Here is a 20,533-nt window from a genome sequence, read left to right as displayed (position 1 = left end):
CTACTTGGATGTTTGGAGGATTGTACCCTTGCGGGAAAGAGTATGTTCAGGTTGAGATAGGTGTATGAGAATTGTTATTTGGTTGTAGACCTTGCCAGATGGAGGAGGGGCTCAGGTTGGATTGCTTGAGGTCAAATGTAGGTACGTGATTGAAGTTGGTGGGGCCATCAGGTGCTACCATGGATGGACCTATGTACTAGGGAGTTTTTCTTGGATGGGACTAGACCTGGCGGAGTGGGAGCCGTTGGATGAAAAGCTAGGAATCAAGACCCACACCAAATTCTACAAGATTGTTTCAAGAGGGAAGCCAATGGAGCTTCTTCATTGATGATTTGGGATCGAAACGAGATGTGTCTGTGAGAGGGATTGGAGGTTAGCTCCTCATCTATAAGCCCCCATATGACAAGTGCATGGACTTTGGGCTAGGGTTGTCACATGGGCAACACTTTGGTTTCCATGTGGACTTCAAACCTAGGAGGGGGCTGCCACATGGGCAACATCTAGGCTGCCATGTGGGCAGCAACCATTTAGAGAAAGCCATAGAGAAGGGGCTGCCACATGGGCAGCAAACAGGCTATCAAGTGGGCAAGCATAATGAAGGAAATACCTGGCATGTCAGGCTCTTTGGAGGACTCTATCAGCACAGATCAGAATGATTGCAGGACACATACGATTGTTTGCAACAGATAAAAGACCAGCTCTGAGACTAAACGTAGTCCGAGGGCAAGGTAGGCTTGGGGTCTTACAAATGGAGAGGATGTTCACTTCGGGCTAGGGTTGTCACATTGTCACATTGGCAAGAATTTGGTAGATGTGTAGCACCTAGGCTACCATGTAGGCAGCAAGCTTTTAGACAGAGCCAGAATGATTGCAAGACACATGGGCTGTCACATGGGTAGCACCTAGGATGCCATGTTGGCAGCAAGATTTTAGAGAGAACCATAGAGAAGGGGCTGCAAATGGGCTACAAACAATCTGCCATGTAGGCAACACAATAAAGGACATACTTGGCATGTCCAAGGCTCTTTGGAGGGATAGATCAACATAGATCGGAGGTAAAATGATTGCAAGACACATGCAACCCTTCGCAGCAAGTAAAGGACCAGATTTGCAACAACTGAGAGTGGACCAGACAGAGTGCAAGATAGGTAGGTAATTTATGCACTATCTACACAAGGTGTACGGAGCGGTTGGATGCTGAAAGGCCCAAGAAACAATAAGAACAAGGGCAGATTGGCCAAGCTAAAAAGCAACACAAGGTTTAGGGTTAGAGTATGCCCTAGAAAAATGTAAACGAGTTTTAGGATATGGCGCACCAGATTTGGGCCAAGAAGAGCCTCATATACTCGCCTATCTAGCTGAGGTTGTCCTGGGAGAGTTTTGTATTGTTCTGAGGTAGGCCATGAAGGCTTGCTTATAGGCCAGGTAGAGCCAGTTGACCAAGACAACTTGCATGTCCACTGGTAGGGACTATGTTGATCACGGCCATGCCCTAGCGACTTTCAAGACAACATAGGCTAGCTCACTATACGGCTGTTGGGTTGGCCACCTTTGGAGGGGGATCTTCGCTATATAAAGGGACCTTTTGGGGCCTCACTACTCACGAGGAGTCCATCTGAGGTGTAGATTGGAGCTGCATGGAGCCTCCCTCAAGGACCAATACATGGACAAAGAAGGTGGCCATGAGACCCGCAGACAAAGTGCTCATGAGGATCAACACCCTTCAGTTTCCTCGAGGGCAGCAAGGAGGGCATCAGGAGAGTCATTTCAGCCATCCAGTGTTGGGGGCTGCCACATGGGCAACATCTAGGCTGCCATGTGGGCAGCAACCATTTAGAGAAAGCCATAGAGAAGGGGCTGCCACATGGGCAACAAACAGGCTACCAAGTGGGCAAACATAATGAAGGAAATATTTGGCATGTCAAGCTCTTTGGAGGACTCTATCAGCACAAATCAGAGGCAAAATGATTGCAGGACACATATGATTGTTTACAGCAGATAAAAGACCAGCTCCGAGACTAAAAGTAGTCCGAGGGCAAGGTAGGCTTGGGGTCTTACAAATGGAGAGGATGTTCACTTCGGGCTAGGGTTGTCACATTGTCACATTGGCAAGAATTTGGTAGATGGGTAGCACCTAGGCTGCCATGTAGGCAGCAAGCTTTTAGACAGAGCCAGAATGATTACAAGGCTGTCACATGGGTAGCACCTAGGATGCCATGTTGGCAGCAAGATTTTAGAGAGAACCATAGAGAAGCGGCTGCAAATGGGCTACAAACAAGCTGCCATGTAGGCAGCACAATAAAGGACATACTTGGCATGTCCAAGGCTCTTTGGAGGGATAGATCAACATAGATCGGAGGTAAAATGATTGCAAGACACATGCAACCCTTCGCAGCAAGTAAAGGACCAGATTTGCAACTGAGAGTGGACCAGACAGAGTGCAAGATAGGTAGGTAATTTATGCACTATCTACACAAGGTGTACGGAGCGGTTGGATGCTGAAAGGCCCAAGAAACAATAAGAACAAGGGCAGATTGGCCAAGCTGAAAAGCAACACAAGGTTTAGGGTTAGAGTATGCCCTAGAAAAATGTAAACGAGTTTTAGGATATGGCGCACCAGATTTGGGCCAAGAAGAGCCTCATATACTCGCCTATCTAGCTGAGGTTGGCCTGGGAGAGTTTTGTATTGTTCTGAGGTAGGCCATGAAGGCTTGCTTATAGGCCAGGTAGAGCCAGTTGACTAGGACAACTTGCATGTCCACTGGTAGGGACTATGTTGATCATGGCCATGCCCTAGCGACTTTCAAGACAACATAGGCTAGCTCACTAGGGCTGTTGGGTTGGCCACCTTTGGAGGGGGATCTTTGCTATATAAAGGGGCCTTTTGGGGCCTCACTACTCACGAGGAGTCCATCTGAGGGGCAGATTGGAGCTGCATGGAACCTCCCTCAAGGACCAATACATGGACAAAGAAGGTGGCCATGAGACCCGCAGACAAATTGCTCATGAGGATCAACACCCTTCAGTTTCCTCGAGGGCAGCAAGGAGGGCATTAGGAAAGCCATTTCAGCCATCCAGTGTGGAAGCTTCGATTGAGTAGTATATAGTCTGCTAGAAGGGCTTCCACAAGACCAAGGGATGTGGCAAGGAAATGAAGGCAACACTTTGCCATATGGGCAGCAAATACAGGAGGAAGAGCATGAAGAGGGAGTTGGCAGTACCTAGGTTGCCATGTGGGCAGCAAGCTCTCATAAAAACCCATAGAGAAGGGGCTACCACATGGGCAGCCAATAGGCTACCATGCAACCATCACAATGAAGGACATAATTGGCATGGAAAAGGATATCTAGATGACTGGACCAGCGTGGATCAAAGTCAAATTGATTGGAGGACACATGCGGCTGTTTGTAGTAGGTTAAGGACTAGATTCGGGATTGAGAGTAGTTGAAAAGAGGCTTGGACATGTGGGTATTATATGGGCATCTTCATAAGGTGTACAGAGCTGTTGGAGGCTGAAAAGGCTAGGGAAATAGTTAGAACAGGAGTGGATTGGCCAAGGTAGATGTGTGTCACCATGGAGCAAAAGGTTGACTAGATTCAGAAATAGAATATGCTCTAGAAGAAGGTGACTAGGCTGCAAGGTAAGGTGTGCTAGATTTGGGCTAGGAAAGGCCTCATATATAGGCGTGGCCAAGCATGGCCATGAACGCTTTCTTATAGGCTAGGCGGAGGCAGCCAACCAGGCCAACTTGCATGTTAGATGGTACGGCTTTGCTGGTTGGTTTTTAGGGTTGGACCCGGGTCAATTTTTGGACAGCATATGTCAGCCCACTGGGGCTATTGGGTTGGCTACCTTTGGATAGGGATTTGCCCTATATAAAGGGGCCTTTGGGGCCTCACTACTTACTCACCTAAGGAGTAGATTGAAGCTGCAGGTAGCCTGCCTAAAGGACCAAGACATGCACAAAGGAGGTGGCCATCAGCAACAGACAAAGAGCTCATGAGGATCAAGACCCTTTGCTATGCTCAAGGGTAGCAAGGAGACTGGGAGTTAGGAGACCCATTCACGACTATGAAGTACACATAAGTAAATAAGTTTTTGATTCCGTAAAACACTTTCGTGTGTAATTCTTGGGACACACTATTAGCCTTCGTTGTGGGATACCCTCTATAAGCCCCCATATGAGGAGTGTGTGGGGAGGCGGAGTTCAGCTTAGGGTTGTCACATGGCAACAAGCTTTGAGAGAAAGTCATAAAGAAGGGCTTCCACATGGGCAGCAAACAGGTTGCCATGTGGGCAACACAATAAAGGACATATCTGGCATGTTAGAGGCTCTTTGGAGAACTGGATTATCATAGATTAGAGGCAAAATGCTTGCAAGACAAATGTGACTGCTTGCAGCAGTAGATAACCGACTAGATCTGAGACTAAGAGTAGTCCAAACAGTGAGCAAGATAGGCAGGTATTTATCAAGCTATCTACACAAGGTGTACGGAGCTATTGGATGCTAGAAAGTACTGAGAAATAGTCAGAACAAGGGCGGATTGGCACATCCATTAGGCAAAAGGTGGATCAATTTAGAGCTGGAATATGACCTAGAAGAAGGCGAATACGTTGCAAGATATGGCACACCAGATTTGGCCATGAAAGGGTCTCATATACATGTATACCTGGCTAAGCAGGTGTAGGCCAATGTAAGCTAGCCATGTGGCCAGGCAATGCCATGAAGGCTTGCTTATAGGCCAGGTAGAGGTAGCCAACCAACCCGAGTTGCACATCGGCGGGTAGGAACTGTGCCTCAACTTTCAATGATTGTCTCTTCCCCTCCCTGCTTCCCAAGAGCTGCGCTTCTTCAATAGAGGATTTGCTTAAGAATATTAGGGGATGTTGCTGCCATAGAATGATCATTAGGGTATTGTATGGCTATAGCTCTATGTCTGTAATGATTTAACATCCTCTCTCTTCTATTTGCATGCAACATGTTTGGTGTTGTTTTGTTCAAGCATGGGAGGAACGAAAGCTAGCTACAACGTGGTGCACTCAATCTCAAATGAGTGAAGAAGTGTTAGTGCTTGGGAAGGCATGCATTCCACTTCTATGTGGATGGAGCTTCTATCCTAACATTTTTTGACAAGCACGGACAATAATTGGCAGTCATCATCTTGAACCACCACTGCTCAAGGCAAGGACCAGAAATACAACTACCACGGCCATAGGTCCAGGCAAGAACCACAGCCAAACACAAGATGAAGGTAGGTTTGTATACTCTTCTAACTCTTCTATATAATCAAAGCCGGAATGCGATCGATAAAGGTAGGAGGTTTTGAAATTTGGTTTCAAAGCTAGACTGCGATTGATAAAAGTCAAAGAGTTTGAAATTTTCTGGCAAAGCGGTCAATAAAAGTAGAAGATGTATGGTCTCCTATTACTGAAGGAGTAGTATGGCTCTTGCTAAGATTTTGCAAATGGAAGGAAGATCAAGGACCTCTGAAGCAAGAGCCAGTGATGTTATTACAAAGAAAACTCAGCAATATGTATTGATGAGTTAAATATGACTAGGAGGTACTGAGGCATTGCTGATCATGGATTGCATTAAGTTGATTATCTCATGGATTCCATTATGTTTTCTATCTCATACTTTTAGAGTCCATGACATGGAATGAATAGGTTGAGAACTTTAGATGGGATAGATACTAGAATGAATTTTGAGGAGACGTTCAAACCACTATATCAAACTTTGGGTGGGCTGTTAAATTATGGATGGAATGTTTATGAAAAGGGTGGAGAATGTGAGTACTCTAGGCGTGATGTAGTGTGGGTACTCTTTAGAGTGAAGCTACATGTAGCTCGAGGTATTGCACATCGCCAAAACAGTAGGTTACTTATGAGCACTTTTGAGGGATAACATAGGCTATATATAGTTCATACTTAGCTCTTAAGATCTTCGGATGTTATAGTCTTTTCATGTTTCATGAGGGGACCTTCCATACATTCTTAAATCATCCACTTGACGTTTCTCTATTTGAGCCACTATTCCTACTCGAGCAGAGCATTCATGCGATGCTTTTATTAGGTAGCCTAGCAGCCTAACGGTTGTCTTATTATATTGCTATGGGCTCCATCGAGTTGAGAAACATAGAATTGCTATTTCTCTTTTTGGTTGTCATTCCTTTTGCGTTAATCGTTATTATGTTCTAAGATAGTGCATGGATTATTGCCAACATAGAACTCTTATTTTCCTTTGACAAACTGAGATGTTGCTTGCTTTGACCGAGAATTCTAGCAAACTTGCAATGGAGATATATATATATATATATATATATATATATATAGATGTAGATAGAGAGAGAGAGAGAGAGAGAGAGAGAGAGAGAGAGAGAGAGTTTAGTGCATGTGCGTGTGCATCATGAGGGACACAATCAAAGGAAGAGAGAGAGAGAGAGAGAGAGAGAGCATTTGTGTGTGTGCAAGAAGGGGGGTGGGTGTTGTGCGAATGCTTTGCCTCTCCATCAACATCACATGGTCGCTCTTCTAACTGAATAGTTCAGTAAAACTGAGCATAGAGCCAAGCCAAGTGGTGCCTATGGTGGAGGATTTTGAAACTTGAAATTCTATTACTGGAAATTACAAACATTTTAAGATCTCACTTTGAGACCCAGCCGAGCGGGTCTTTAACTCGTCGTAGACGGGTCATGCTACTCGTTCATATAATAATCACGCAAGATAGCTAAAGAGCACCTAACGTATAATTTTATGTACTTTGTAAGACTTTCTTAGATCCAGTAAAAGCATGCTGCAATACTTGCTGCTGAATGAGCGAAGCTTAAAGGATGGTTCTTCATCTCGAGACGAGGCTGATCTTCGACCCGGCGTTCCTGTAGCGATCCCACGACGCCAGCCCCGTAGAGCCCCAGCTCCCCCATCAGCGTCACTGCCATTAGCCAGTAGAAGTCATCTACATGGCTCGTGTTGAGATTGCTTCCCCTTGCTAATTGTTGCCCGCTCGCATCGTTGATTAGCACGCTGCTCAGAAAATTCCCCACCCCCATGCTGCTCAAATACATCGCCCTTGCTAGGCTCCTCATGCTCTCTGGGCCCTGGTCGTAGAAGAATCCCGGCATGCCTATCGACGTGAAAGACTCTGCGATACCGAATATCGCATACTGTGGAACAAGCCAAAACACGCTCATGGGTAGCGTTGCCGTAGGATTATGAAGCAGGCCGCTGGATGCTGCCGTCCTAAGTCTCCTCCTCTCCAGAAATGGCGCGGCTATCATGCCCACCATACCCACGAATATGCCTGCTCCCATGCGCTGCAGCAGGGAAATCCCGCGGTGGTGGCCCGTAAACTTCCGAGCCACAGGAACGAGTACGAGATCGTAGAGCGGCAGGAACAACACCATGGTAAGGGTGAGGAAAACCGCCACGGATGCAGAGGGGATTTCGAAGGCCGTATGCCCCAGCCGTCGATCCATGGTGCTGCCTTGTCTTATAAACAGGGAATGGCTTTGTGCGGTGGCGACGGAGAAAGGGATGAGCGAGAGCCAAATGGGAATTGTTCGCACGATCTGCTTCACCTCCTCCACCTCCGTCACAAAGCAAAGCCTCCACCTGCTCACACCTCGACCAGGATTGCCTGAGACGTCGTGTAAATCTAAGGCAGCCTTATCAAGAAACCTGCGACCAGTTTAATAGCTCCCATATGAGACCTGAACCATTCGGAAAAGTCTCTCACTCATGAGCTTCAAGGAGGAAATCAAGAGCTTCAGGAGTACCTGAATTGTTGCGTGTAGAAGTTTACGTCTTCCGCCCGGCATCAGGAAATCCACCCTCTCGCCCTCATAAAGAAGACTTTGATCATCTAATTTCGATGTGGGGAGAGGAACACTGGAATTACTAATGGCAGCGACAAGCACCCTTGCTACTTGCGTTAGAGGATTCCCATCGACGGGGAAGTACCTGCAAGAAGATGAGGACACATTTACACTGCAATTCTCAGGAGTCAGAAGCCACTTGAGAAGAGAAGTTAGCAAAACACCGCAGACACATTTTGACACCTTTGTCGGCCCTTCCGGCGTGCTATGACATCGGATCTTAACACAATCGCTTCCGATGACAACGAATTGGGGTGCAAAGTTGCAAACTGTGATCAACTGGACTCGAACAGAACTATTTTGCAGAAGCATGGATGGGCTAAAGAATCAGACGTGTGGAATGGAGCCGCTTGTAGAAAGACGAGAAGCGCTGTCGCCGGCAAATAAACGGTGAAAATACGGGCGTAACCCCAGCCCCAGCCCACCTTCTGTTGAACGGTCACAAATGCAGTGACGGCTATCACATTCGCAAACCACTGTGCGAAATACCACCAGTTAAAGAAGGAAGCCTTGCGGATCCTGTCTGAGCGATCAGTGTCGTCGAACTGGTCGCCACCAAAGGCCGAGGCCGATGCACAAGGCTTACGTCGAGACTTAATAGGACTTCCCGCTTGCACAAGGCTTACGTAGATTGGGTAGAACAGAAACCCAGGATGTGCTCCGGAGCTGCATTGCGTGGTACGATCATTATCGCAGTCTGGCTGGAGCTTGTCGAGGGAAAGCGTAGTCGTCAACAGAGCTAGTCCCTAAGAGAAACAACTTCATTCATCAATCTCCGTCTGTCTTTTCCTAGTGATCTCTCATTCAGATATAATTTGCTCGTATCTCATAAGCTCACAATCAAATATACTGTAATGAAGAAAACAATCGACATGAAGCGCCCCAAACACTCATCGGCTCCCAAGATCATCGTCAGGAATGTGGTTCCAATCCACTGATTTACAATCACGGACGCCGTTAATGCATTGCTGATCTCTAGCGCTTTCTCCGTCATCAAGTACATCACCAGGCTTGCAGATACTAGCCCATGATTCACCAGCCTATCAAAGAGTCCTTCCGCTGCAAACACAAGAAACTTCAATTTGCAACGTTAAAGATACGCCCTTTTTCATCGCCGAATAAAGAAGAGCCGCCATCGAAATATTACAGCTGCTCGCTGGACAGTATACGCGTACACACACAGTACTTCAATCTCAACTAGTAACATGATCTAGCTGGAGAGCTTGCAGATGGGCAAAAGGCCCGATCGAATCATATTACTCTTTACATGCATCACTACTTCTTGACTATAATTGCATTCATTGGAAGCATACCGATGTTGGAACCGGAAGCGCGGAAGCATCGATCGAAAGCATTGGGTCGTCAGGGAGGACATCTGGTAATGATTTCAGCTAGAGTTGTGGCGTTGGTCGGAGGACGCCATAGCCACTTCCCATGAAGCATTCTTCTCCCTCCTCTTTGGCAAATAAAAAAAGTGTCATTCACTTGTTATTGCGTTCCTTCTAAAGTCAATTGATATTTTAGTGGCTTCAGGTTTTGATTATAGTGAGGTTGACCTTGTAGCTTCGGCCTTACAATACTCAAGTTTTAATTTCAAAGTTATTTATATGGCCATAACGTACAAGGGATGCTTTAGTATTCGTCATAACGTACGAGGGATGCTTTAGTATTGGGCACTAAAGAGAAGTGTGGTCCTAACAACATTGACAGTGTTTACATGGTTTTTGTGAAGGTAAAAAATAAGGGGGCAACATAGTTAAATGGAAGTGTAGGTCATTGAGGAAACCTTTCCACAACTCAACTATGGAAGTGTATGCCATTTGACAAAACTTTCCTATCATCCCATGCTACCATTTGCAACTAGCATTTGCAAGGCTTCAATGGGTTTAAGTATACTTATTAAACTTCACATAGAGGGTTCTTTATAACCTATAATTTGAAAAAACTAACCTTATATATGGGTTCAGATGACTTGTGGAGAATGATTTGAGTATTTAGAGGGCTAAATTGAAAGCTTATATGAGCAATTTATATTATTTTTTGGGCAAATTTATAAACATTAGCTCGAGCAACTTGGACAAGGCTCTAGATATGCCATTCGGCTGATATTCGCTCCTATTATTTTCCTTGGTTTTTGTTGACCCTTTTTGGAGAGTGTTGACATCTTCAAAAGTAAAAGAAGTTTAGATTAATGCTTAATCATGATGACTTTGAGTCTAATTTTGATCTCACGAGTCATTAGAGCTACAATTAACAATTCCTCCTTTATCAATAAAGGTTATCTTCCGATCTGGAAAAAAAGGCCCTTACCCATAGTATCTTACAAGGACAAACTTATGCCCATACATTGAAGAAGTGTCTCACAAGAATAAACTTGTCCCTAAAGGCCAAAGGAAAGTGCCAAAGTAAGAAAACAGGTTTCGATTGATGTAACAAAACACGTCAAGGACAACTTCTAGCATTAAGTTTGCCATGGATCTTTTCCTAAGTTATTGAGCAAGAGCAACCAAATACTAGTGGAGTGAATTGCATACCTCTCTTTCTATTTACAAATTGTGTGTGGAGTCTATTTAGTGCTTGTAAGGTGCTTGTATGCATATAGTTGGTAGGATCTAGATCAATGTAAGATCTCATGGTATTAAGTTTGGTCTAAAAAGAAAGGCCCACTCAAACTGAATCTCTAATAATGGACCTAGTCTCTCTTTCTTATCTACATTATTGATCTTGTATTGATTTGGAAAACATAGTATAGAAGGTTCTTTTCTCAATAAAAAAAAGTAGTTTACAAAACCTAAGGATCTAACAAATATGAACAAGAGCATCTCCTTCTTTTAAAGATTTTGCTCCAAAATAGGCTAAATCAAAAGCATATAACCCCTTCTTAAGGTGGAGGGACTCCCACACTAGCTAACCAAGAAAAACTTACCTAGAGACTCAATTTCATTTCATTTAAAACTTGGTGGAAAACTAGATGCACTTGAAATTGAGTAAGGAGGGATCCGCAATAGCCTTGCTGAACCAAGTCACAAGGACTACAAGGAATAGAGTATCATCAAGAAGTGATGTAGCCCATCAACATCAAGAGTACTTTAAATCAAACTTATTCCCAGACTTTACAAGTTATTCAAAGCCAACATGTACAACCATGGTTTAGTGGAGCTATGTGTATTACTGCTAGATCTCTCATTCCTAGACTTTTCTAAGGACAATGTCACATCATAAAGTCAAGTCCCTTAGAAACGTTGAGCCTTTATCGGTGTCTAAGAGCATCCTTATCCAAATAAAAGATATTGAGTTTAGTATACACAATTATTCTTTAGTTTTGATAGTTCATAGCATGATTTACAATAGAGTGATGCCATTAATAGGTCTTCCGCTCCCCATATGTCACCTTACATAGTTTGACTTTCATGTGGAGGGGCCCAAGATGATTGTAAAGAATGAAGAAAGAGATTGGTAGAGAGAGAACAGGTTTGGCCCTCTCTTTAAAAGGTGGCATGTATAAAAGGCTAAGTAATTTATTTTGATCTTCACTTATTATATGCTTCACAATTGGAATACAAGCTCTCTTTCTTCTATTGAAGCTTTCTCTTGTTTCCTCTTCATGCATTTTGTGAATGACATGTTCTCTTCCCCCTTTTCCTTGCACACTCCCCCTCCCTTCTGTGTTCCCCTCTGCTCTCCCCCCTTTTCTCTTATTTGTTCATGATTGCAACAAGCCACGAGTCACTAGAGTGACACTATCATAAGACATTTGCACACATTTCTCTTCACCTAGAGTCTCTTGGATAGTTTACCTCATCAACGTATTAGGATGTTTCCCACGACAAGTGAGTCACCATTTGAGACCACACATTTTTGGCATCGTTGCTAGGGAGGAGCTAGGGAGGCTGCTATGTATGGTTTTTCTTACATTGTCTCTCTTGTTATCTTACCTTTCTCCAATTCTTAGTAGAGTAATAAGGCAATTTGTTTTGGAGTATAAGAAATGTGTGAGATGAAAGAGGAGTGTGAAGTGTTTTTTAGTGGTTTGGAGTGATTTTGAAGTATTGTTTGGTGCCAATCATAGGAAACGGTAGTTAAGGAGATTGCTAAGCCATTTTTTCTATCAAAGGCAATCAAAAACACTAAAAAATGATGTTATTTGTGAATTTCAAAGTGATTTGAATTGACAAAATTGTCACATATCGGAAACATCCCCCAAGCCTAGAAAACTCTACATGAAAATCATTAAAATTGAGAACATCACCCAAAACCTATTGATTTATTGTGCGGATAAGACCACATAGGGCCCATCTAATTTTGCGCCATCCTGAATTAGTTAATTTAGCATGTTGAATTAACCTATGACACACCTACTCCTGGACAAGTTGTCCTGACTGCTAGTTAGCCCATTAAATGTAACTACTCAAGAAATCTTAATTCAATGCACAAAAATAAGCTGTAAACAACGTATCAAAGTTGCAAAATAGCACACATAATTAGTCATATCCTTGCATGTTTGATTAGCCATTAAACAACTTGTTGAATTAGTTGTATCCTTGCATGAACAATTAGTCATATCCTAGTGCATCAAATTAGTCATGTTCCTATCACTACATTAGCCATATCCCCATGCACCAAATTAGCCGTATCCCCATGCACTGAATTAGCTGTATCCCCATGCACTGAATTAGCTGTATCCCCATGCACCAAATTAGCCATATCCTAGCACATTGAAATAGCCAAGATACCCTAGTGCATCGAATAGCTCTTAACCCTATGCATTAAAATAGCTAGGATGTTGAACTAGCCCTTAATTCAGTGCATTCAAATAGCCACTAAATTGAAAGTTAGTCGGTTTGCAGGATTAAACAAAAATGATGGACTTTTCATGCAAGTTTGGATTGAAATAAAGCCCTTGGAAAAGGCATAAGGGGCATATACATGTCGAAGATATACAACATTGTTTGTTACAAAATTACCCTTTCGAAAAGGGTGATACAAAATTGCTCAAAAGAGCCGATATATAAAAGCATATACATGGCGATGTATATGCAAACTATTACTAATACTATTACTACTACTACTACTACTGCTGCTCATCCGAATCATCATCGTCGTCCTCGCCCTCGTGAGCTGCTGCATCTGATCCCTGACCCTCGTAAGCTGCTGTGCCTGATCCCTGGCCCTTATTAGCTGCGCCTAATCCTTGGCCCTCGTCGAAGCTGTGTAAGCCTAATCCCTCATCATCGTCACCGCTCACCTCCACTGATGGGACGTTTGAGCTTGCACTCTAAGAGTAAAGCCATATTAATTGGAAATTCGATTGGAACTTAAAGAATAAAACAGTTTAAAAAGTGAGATTACAAGTAGGAGTAGACTTATACCGTGTGAGAAGCCACCTCAGCCCAATTGACCATCGCCCCCATTCCCTCCTGCTCAATAAACCATGGCTTTGTTCCTATGCAAAACGGGCGTCTCGTCTCTGAGTTTGTAGGAAGATGACCCATCGTAGCTTGCTGTGGGTCCAATTTACGAGAGTTAGATAAAGTGCATGCAATATGTAATAAAACAAATAGAACAATACATTAAATGAGAAGAAGTCGACTTACCACGGTTGCCTTGAACACCAACCGTCCACCTGCACCAAAGTGCAAAGTATCTACGGAGTCTAGCCATCTCCTCACAGCCCTCCTCTGACCCTCGAGCATTTCAAGATGGTCCTTGTTGTACTCCTTGAAAAATTTCCAATCAGCTTTGTCTGCCCAGCTGGGTTTAGCCTTCCCCTTTGCGATAAATGTATGCAAGGTTGACCTATGATGCTTCAAGACCAAACCCATGCGCTCTAGCGTGTAATTCTCATTGAACTCCCAATTTGGGGGGTTTGGGTATTGTCTTTTCAATTCATTGATGATTTCTTGTTTCTTTTGGTCATCTTGGTATGGCCAATCAGTAGCTATCCCGCTCTTGAAGTGGTGGCTCATCAACCGCCTCATAGTGGCCATCACTACTTTGCCCTTTTTATCTTCTATTATCTCTCCAGCAGTTGTGATTTAATAGGGGAGGTCCTCGACTGGGTAAGGAGGACTCATGGTAGTGGTAGAGTCAGAGCTGGTGGTGTTACTGCGAGCACTTCCGAAGTGAGGAGTAGCAATGGGAGTAGGAGAGGGCAAGGGACTTGACTGGTACTGGGTCTTGGGACCAAGTGGAGACCTGTAGGGATGTGAGCATGCTGACTCATCTACATCTCCCGAGTCAGCACAACATAAGCGACCCCTCCTACTCTTCCTTCTCTTGCATAGGGCATGCCTAGGTGATGATCCCTCAGTCAAAGGGACTAGAGGGGAGGGCTGAATAGTAGGTCTAGCCGTCGGTGTAGGAGAGGGATTTAGGGAGGTCCTTTGGGATAGTAGAGAGAAGAATCTCGTTGCCTTCGCATCACTCATCTGTGCCACAAACTCATTGGGACTCCCGACAAAGCCATGGGCTGCTAGCAAAGGAGTTCCCCGAGGGGTAGTGACACTGGTACGTCTGAGAGGAGTAGTCGTAGGGGTAGCCCCTTGAGGTGTCGCTTGAGGGGGATTAAAGTCCTCTGGAGAATAGAGATCATGATGTCTCCTCCTACGAGGGTTTTCGTACTCGTCGGATGTGTGACGTGATCCCATGTATAATTTGGGGGGATTGAACAAACGTAGACACAAACACAAAAATAAAAAACAAAAAACAAGATCGGATAAGAAGCAAAAGGACAATTAATTACTTGAGACAATTATGAAAGAGGGGGAAAAAGAGCATAAGCATAAGAGAAAAAGAAAGAAAGCATATGCTTATGCTTATGAATGACCATATGAGCATAAGAGAATGAGCTTATGAGTGACCATATGAGCATATACTTATGCTCATGCATTAGCATAAGCATAGGCATAGGCATAGGATTATGAGAAATAAGGGAAGGAGAAGGAGAAGGAGAAGGAGAAGGAGACATATGCTCATGCATAAGCATAAGCATAAAAGAAGAAAAAACATATGCATATATGAAAAAGAGAGAAAGCATATGTTTGAAAGAGGGGAAAAGAGATTGAAAGAGGGGAGAAGGAAGAGGGGAAAAGAAGAGAAGGAAGACGGGAAAAGAGATTGAAAGAGGCATAGGCATAGGCTTATGAAAAGAAGAGGAAAAGAGAGGAAAAGAGCATAAGCATAGGCAAATACATATGCTTATGAAAAGAGATTGAAAGAGGGAAAAAGAACCCAATATGCATAAGAGAAAAAAAGAGAGAAAGCATAAGCATAAAAGAAGAAGGGATAGAAAGAGGCATAGGCATAGGCATAAGCATAAAGAGATTGAAAGAGGCATAGGCATAGGCTTATGAAAAGAAGAGAAAAAGAGAGGAAAAGAGCATAAGCGTAGGCAAATGGCATATGCTTATGAAAAGAGATTGAAAGAGGGAAAAAGAACCCAATATGCATAAGAGAAAAAAAGAGAGAAAGCATAAGCATAAAAGAAGAAGGGAAGGGAAGGGAAGGGAAGGAGAAGGAGAAGGAGGGAGAAGCATAAGCATAGGCATAGGCATAGGGAAGGAGAAGGAGAAGGAGAAGGAGAAGGAGAAGGAGAAGCATAAGCATAGGCATAGGCATAGGCATAGGCATAAGCATAAGCATAAGCATAAGCATACGCATAGGCACAGGGAAGGAGAAGGGAAAGAGAAGGAGAAGCATAAGCATAGGCATAGGCATAGGCATAGGCATAGGGGAAAAGAGGAAGCATAGATTGAAAGAGGGGAGAAGGAAGAGGGGAAAAGAAAAGAAAAAGAGAGGAAAAGAGCATAAGCGTAGGCAAATACATATGCTTATGAAAAGAGATTGAAAGAAGAAAAAAGAACCAAATATGCATAAGAGAAAAAAAGAGAGAAAGCATTTGCATAAGAGAAAAAGAGAGAAAGCTTATGCTTATGCTTACGCATAAGCATATGAGCATATGCTCATGCATAAGCATAGGCATAGGCATAGGCTTATGAAAAGAAGAGAAAAAGAGAGGAAAAGGGAACAGAAGGAGAAGGAGAAGGAGACATATGCTCATGCATAAGCATAAGCATAAAAGAAGAAAAGAAGGGAAGGGAAGGGAAGGGAAGGAGAAGGAGAAGGAGAAGGAGAAGGAGAAGCATAAGCATAAGCATAGGCATAGGGAAGGAGAAGGGAAGGAGAAGGAGAAGGAGAAGGAGAAGGAGAAGCATAAGCATAAGCATAGGCATAGGCATAGGCATAGGGGAAAAGAGGAAGCATATGTTTGAAAGAGGGGAAAAGAGATTGAAAGAGGGGAGAAGGAAGAGGGGAAAAGAAGAGAAGGAAGAGGGGAAAAGATATTGAAAGAGGCATACCATAGGCTTATGAAAAGAAGAGAAAAAGAAAGGAAAAGAGCATAAGCATAGGCAAATAAGAGAAGAGAGGGAATAAGAGAAGAGAGGGGGAGAGAGGGATTTTACACCCATCACTGTAGCTAGCATGTAAGGTGCTAGCTGCAAGCCAATGCAAATAACGAAAATAACAAAAGGAAAAAAGAGGAAGCACTTTCTTACCTAGAAAAGTCCCGCTTGGTGTTTCATGGATTGGCCCTACAAAAGAGAGGAAACATACCATTTTTTAGATAACTAGTTAGAGGAAGGAGGAGTTTAGAGAAGTAACTTCTCAAAAGGATTGGATTGAGGAGACAAGCATAAGCCTACAAACAAGGAGAAAGCATAAGCCTACAAACAAGGAGAAAGAGGAGGAAGAGAAATACTAAAAATAGAAGAGGTGAGTCTTCTTTCTTTCACCAAATCTCCTTAACCTTTTAAAATCAAGCATGAAAATTAGCACATAGCCCTAGCAATACAAGGAGAAACATGCTTCAACACTTACAAAACGAAATCTCACAAGAAATGAACCTACATTGCTTAAAGAGACTCACCTTCTTGAAAAACTTCTTCTTACACAAGCAAAGAGGGAGAAGGGTGGAGAGGGAGCACAAGTGTTGGGAGAGGGGCTGGATAGGAGTGAGGAGTGGAGAATAGAGAGAAGGAAAGCAAGGTCATCGAATATAAGGGGGGAGGAGCTTTTCCTGCAATAGAATTGTGAGCTAAAAACGGCGCACGTCGTGGGGTTTTGGGTTTAAGCCCCCAGCATCGCTATATAGCGACACTAGTCAGTCGCTATATAGCGACATTTATATCCAAATAGTGTCGCTATATAAGGATAGAACAGGGCAAAGTGTTGCTATATAGAAACAAGGCAAAAGTTGCTATATAGCGATGGTTCAGGGCACTTTCTATTAAAAGAGAAAAAAGTAGCTCATGGGTGGTATTTTTGGGATCTTAATAGATTTCCTGTAATTCATGTTGTGATTTTGAAAATGTGTAGATGGAAGGGACAAGTGGAAGCTCGTCAGATGATGCGCCAATACCTGGGAGCGAAGAGTGGCTTACAAAGAGGTTGTATTATCATTGCACTCATTGTAAGCGAGAAGTATGACATCAACATCGTATTGTCATGCACCACTTGTGGATGTATGGGGAGGAGCTCGAACCAGTACCCACCATTGGTGTTGCACGTGGTGATGGATCATTGGTAAGTCAATGCTATTGGATACCATTATGACACAAAACCTTGAGACAAGATCTTATAATTTACAGAAAATCTTGAAACAACATGAGGAGGGTATGGTGGACATGATGGATTCCATTTTTAGGGGCAGTACATCACATGTACATGTGATGTTAGAGTCTGAGGTCAAGATGTGAGAGTTGCAATCAACACAGTTGTATGAGGGTGCTAGGATGTCTAAACTATGGGCTTGTCTCTCAATCTTGAATCTGCAAGCAAAGTATGGGTGGTCAGATACAAGTGTCTCGGCCTTAATGAGGTTAGCTTCCGCATTAATTTGACTCATTATTTGGATTGGGAATCATCATGTATGTTTGAGAATCATCATTATTTCTCTTTTATCCTTCTCTCTTTTATTCTTCTTTTTGTCTCTTTTCGTCTCTTTTCTCCTCTTCCTTCCTCTCTTTTTCTCTCTTATCTCCTCTCTTGTCTCCTCTCTTTTTCTATCTTTTTTCTCCTCTCTTTTCTCCTTTTTCTCCTCTTTCCTCCTCTCTTTCTCCCCATGTGAAGAAGAAATAGACTACCATTGAGGTAAGATATACAGATTTCTGTCACTCCAAAGAATGCAGGAGTTTGTAAATGTTTGCTCAATGTTAGGCTATAGGATTCTAAGCTTGCTCAATGTCTTACAGGTATTCTAAGCTGTAGGATTAGTGTACAGAAAAAAAAAAGAAAAGAGAAAAAGAGAGGTGAGAATCATCATGTATGTTTAAGAATCATGATTATTCAAAGCCTATGTATGTTTGAATTGTGATAGGTTGCTCCGAAAGATGTTGCCTGCACCAAATACCATGCCCGCATCAAGAGATGAAGCGAAGAAGATGCTAACAATGATGGGTATGGATTATGATAACATCCATGCTTGTCGTAATCACTGTATTCTCTTTTGTCGTGAGCATGGAGATTTGGCTAGTTGTCCGAAGTGTGGGAAACAATGATATAGAGATGACTTGCAGGGTGAGCAAATATCGGTAAATAGTCCAATGTACACCTTAGCTTTCTATTTTATAAAACAGACACCACAATACGAGGATACTTTCTCTTGTGGATGGAGGACTCTAATAAGTGCAAAATATATAATGGACACATACTTTTTAGAGATACAAGCTGAATTTGTAAGCACTCTTATTGCATATTTTTTAAGAAGTTCTAAATTCAATGCATTGACACAAAAAAGATTGAAAACATTCTTTGTTTTTATTGTAGATGAAAGAGGATAGTTTTGGCTCTAATTATGTAAGTAGCTTCTAAGTAAAGAAAATTTTGAAGATGCTAGAGATCTCTTCCCCTTGTCCAGCACTAGACCAAACAACCCATACAGGAGAGACCTCAAAAGGCCTTGAACATCTCTAGGTTGAACAAGAGGCTCAAAATGTCCCTGTCAGTAGCAATCTAGAAGATATTCTAGAAGGTGTTGATGTTGAAGCTGCATGAACAATTCTCCAAGGATGTGGAAGGAGAAGCCGCAGTTGATCCTTTATAGGCAAAGCTACCACAAAAGCCCAAGCCTATGCACAAGGAGGCATGGATATCAATGCAGCATGAGCCCAAACCCATGCATGAGGAGGCAGGGTTACCAAAGGAGCACAAGGAGTTGATGAACGAGGAGGAAGTACCCATAGAGGAGGTACATCAACAGGATGTATAGCACCAGGATGTACAATAGGAGGATGTATAGTAGCAGTAACCTGAGCAACATGTGAAAGATTCTCAGAAGGAGTGTCCACTGCAAGAAAGTCAAGAGAGAGATTTTGAGCAACAATAGAAAAACACATGAAATCATTTTGTATTAATACATTAAATGCCAACTTCTTTTTTTTTGTATTGCAAGTAATACTTGGAGTCAATAACTTTGAATTATCTGAATTGTTCTATTTACAATGTCCTTGCATTGAATTTTGCTTTCGCTCCTTTTAAGTATCTACAAAAATAATTTTTTAGCAATATGTAAATGTATTATGCAAATGCAAAGAGAATCGATTTAGGAGAAACACAGGGTGGAAACCAACTTACTTTCTTGTTGTTCAAAATGAATGAAAATTCTTTATGGATATTGTTCTCAGTCTCCATAATAATGTCATTGCGTAGCTGAGAGAGAGTGCAACATTGTCCCAGTGAAGCCAAAAAAGTGTTAGTTGATTGTTGCTTTCTCCACTTGTTGGGTTGCATTAGCACCCAATCTCGTTTCATCACTGATATCCTTTTCTAGCTACCATCCACACTCATAGTATTGGAAACTTCTACACATGAGATTAGTGAGGTAGGTATTCATGGCAAAGAGATACTTTGTACATCCACATCTTTGCCAAGTAGAGTAACAGACCATTTCCTAGTGGCACGACCAAAGTTTTTGGTTGCCATCTGAAATCCTCACTCTAATACCTGCAAAGTCAAAGAAACACACAACAAAATAGTAAGACATTAACAAAATTGGACGAAACCAAGAACAAGCGAATAAAAGGTTAAACGAACTTATTGTTTTGAAAGTTTAAGAGCATCACAACAACAATAATGCAATGAGGAATTCTTGTCGAAGAGAGAATAGAATGGCTTGTGGTGGTGAAAGTAGAGGAATGCTTGTTGAAGAGAGAATGGCACCTGACAAAAAGAGAAAGTGGATGGTTGTTTTGGGTCACCACGCGGGAAGGTTTCAAAATGGAGCTTTGTTTTGATTTTGGGTCCACATCTCTTGATAGGACAAGCGAACCGTAAAAGAATAAAAAACAAATCTTCTCACCATTTTGAGGGGTACCACTATTCTTGGCTATCAAGACATTTATCATATTAAGGGGTACCACCATGACTATTCCCTTAGGATCAAGAGTTGCCATCTTGGTTCCAAAATTTTCAACCAGGTTTATGGTTTCCAAGACATGCATCTAGCTTTGGGAGAACTTAGGATCTGGTAATGGAACATACCAGTACTCATCCTGATTCTCACCTTTATCTTCTTCATTGTAGGCTTGGAACACATTCACGGGGGTTCTTCTCTGAGTCATATTTGACTTGGCTACAAACATATTGCCAGTCATAGGGTTAC

General features: G+C 42.8%; 1 pseudogene; it reads right to left on the bottom strand.

Moving 5' to 3' along the window:
- Positions 1-6,774: 6,774 nt before the first annotated feature.
- Positions 6,775-9,230, bottom strand: LOC147898457 (protein NRT1/ PTR FAMILY 8.2-like; annotated as a pseudogene).
- Between the last annotated feature and the right edge of the window lie 11,303 nt (positions 9,231-20,533).

Source organism: Dipteris shenzhenensis, chromosome 9 (assembly GCF_047967505.1).
Source record: "Dipteris shenzhenensis isolate YYH24624 ecotype China chromosome 9, Dip_SZ_1.0, whole genome shotgun sequence".
Classification (NCBI taxonomy): domain Eukaryota; kingdom Viridiplantae; phylum Streptophyta; class Polypodiopsida; order Gleicheniales; family Dipteridaceae; genus Dipteris; species Dipteris shenzhenensis.
The sequence above is the reverse complement of the archived record's forward strand: the minus strand, read 5'-3'. Positions and strand labels throughout refer to the sequence as shown.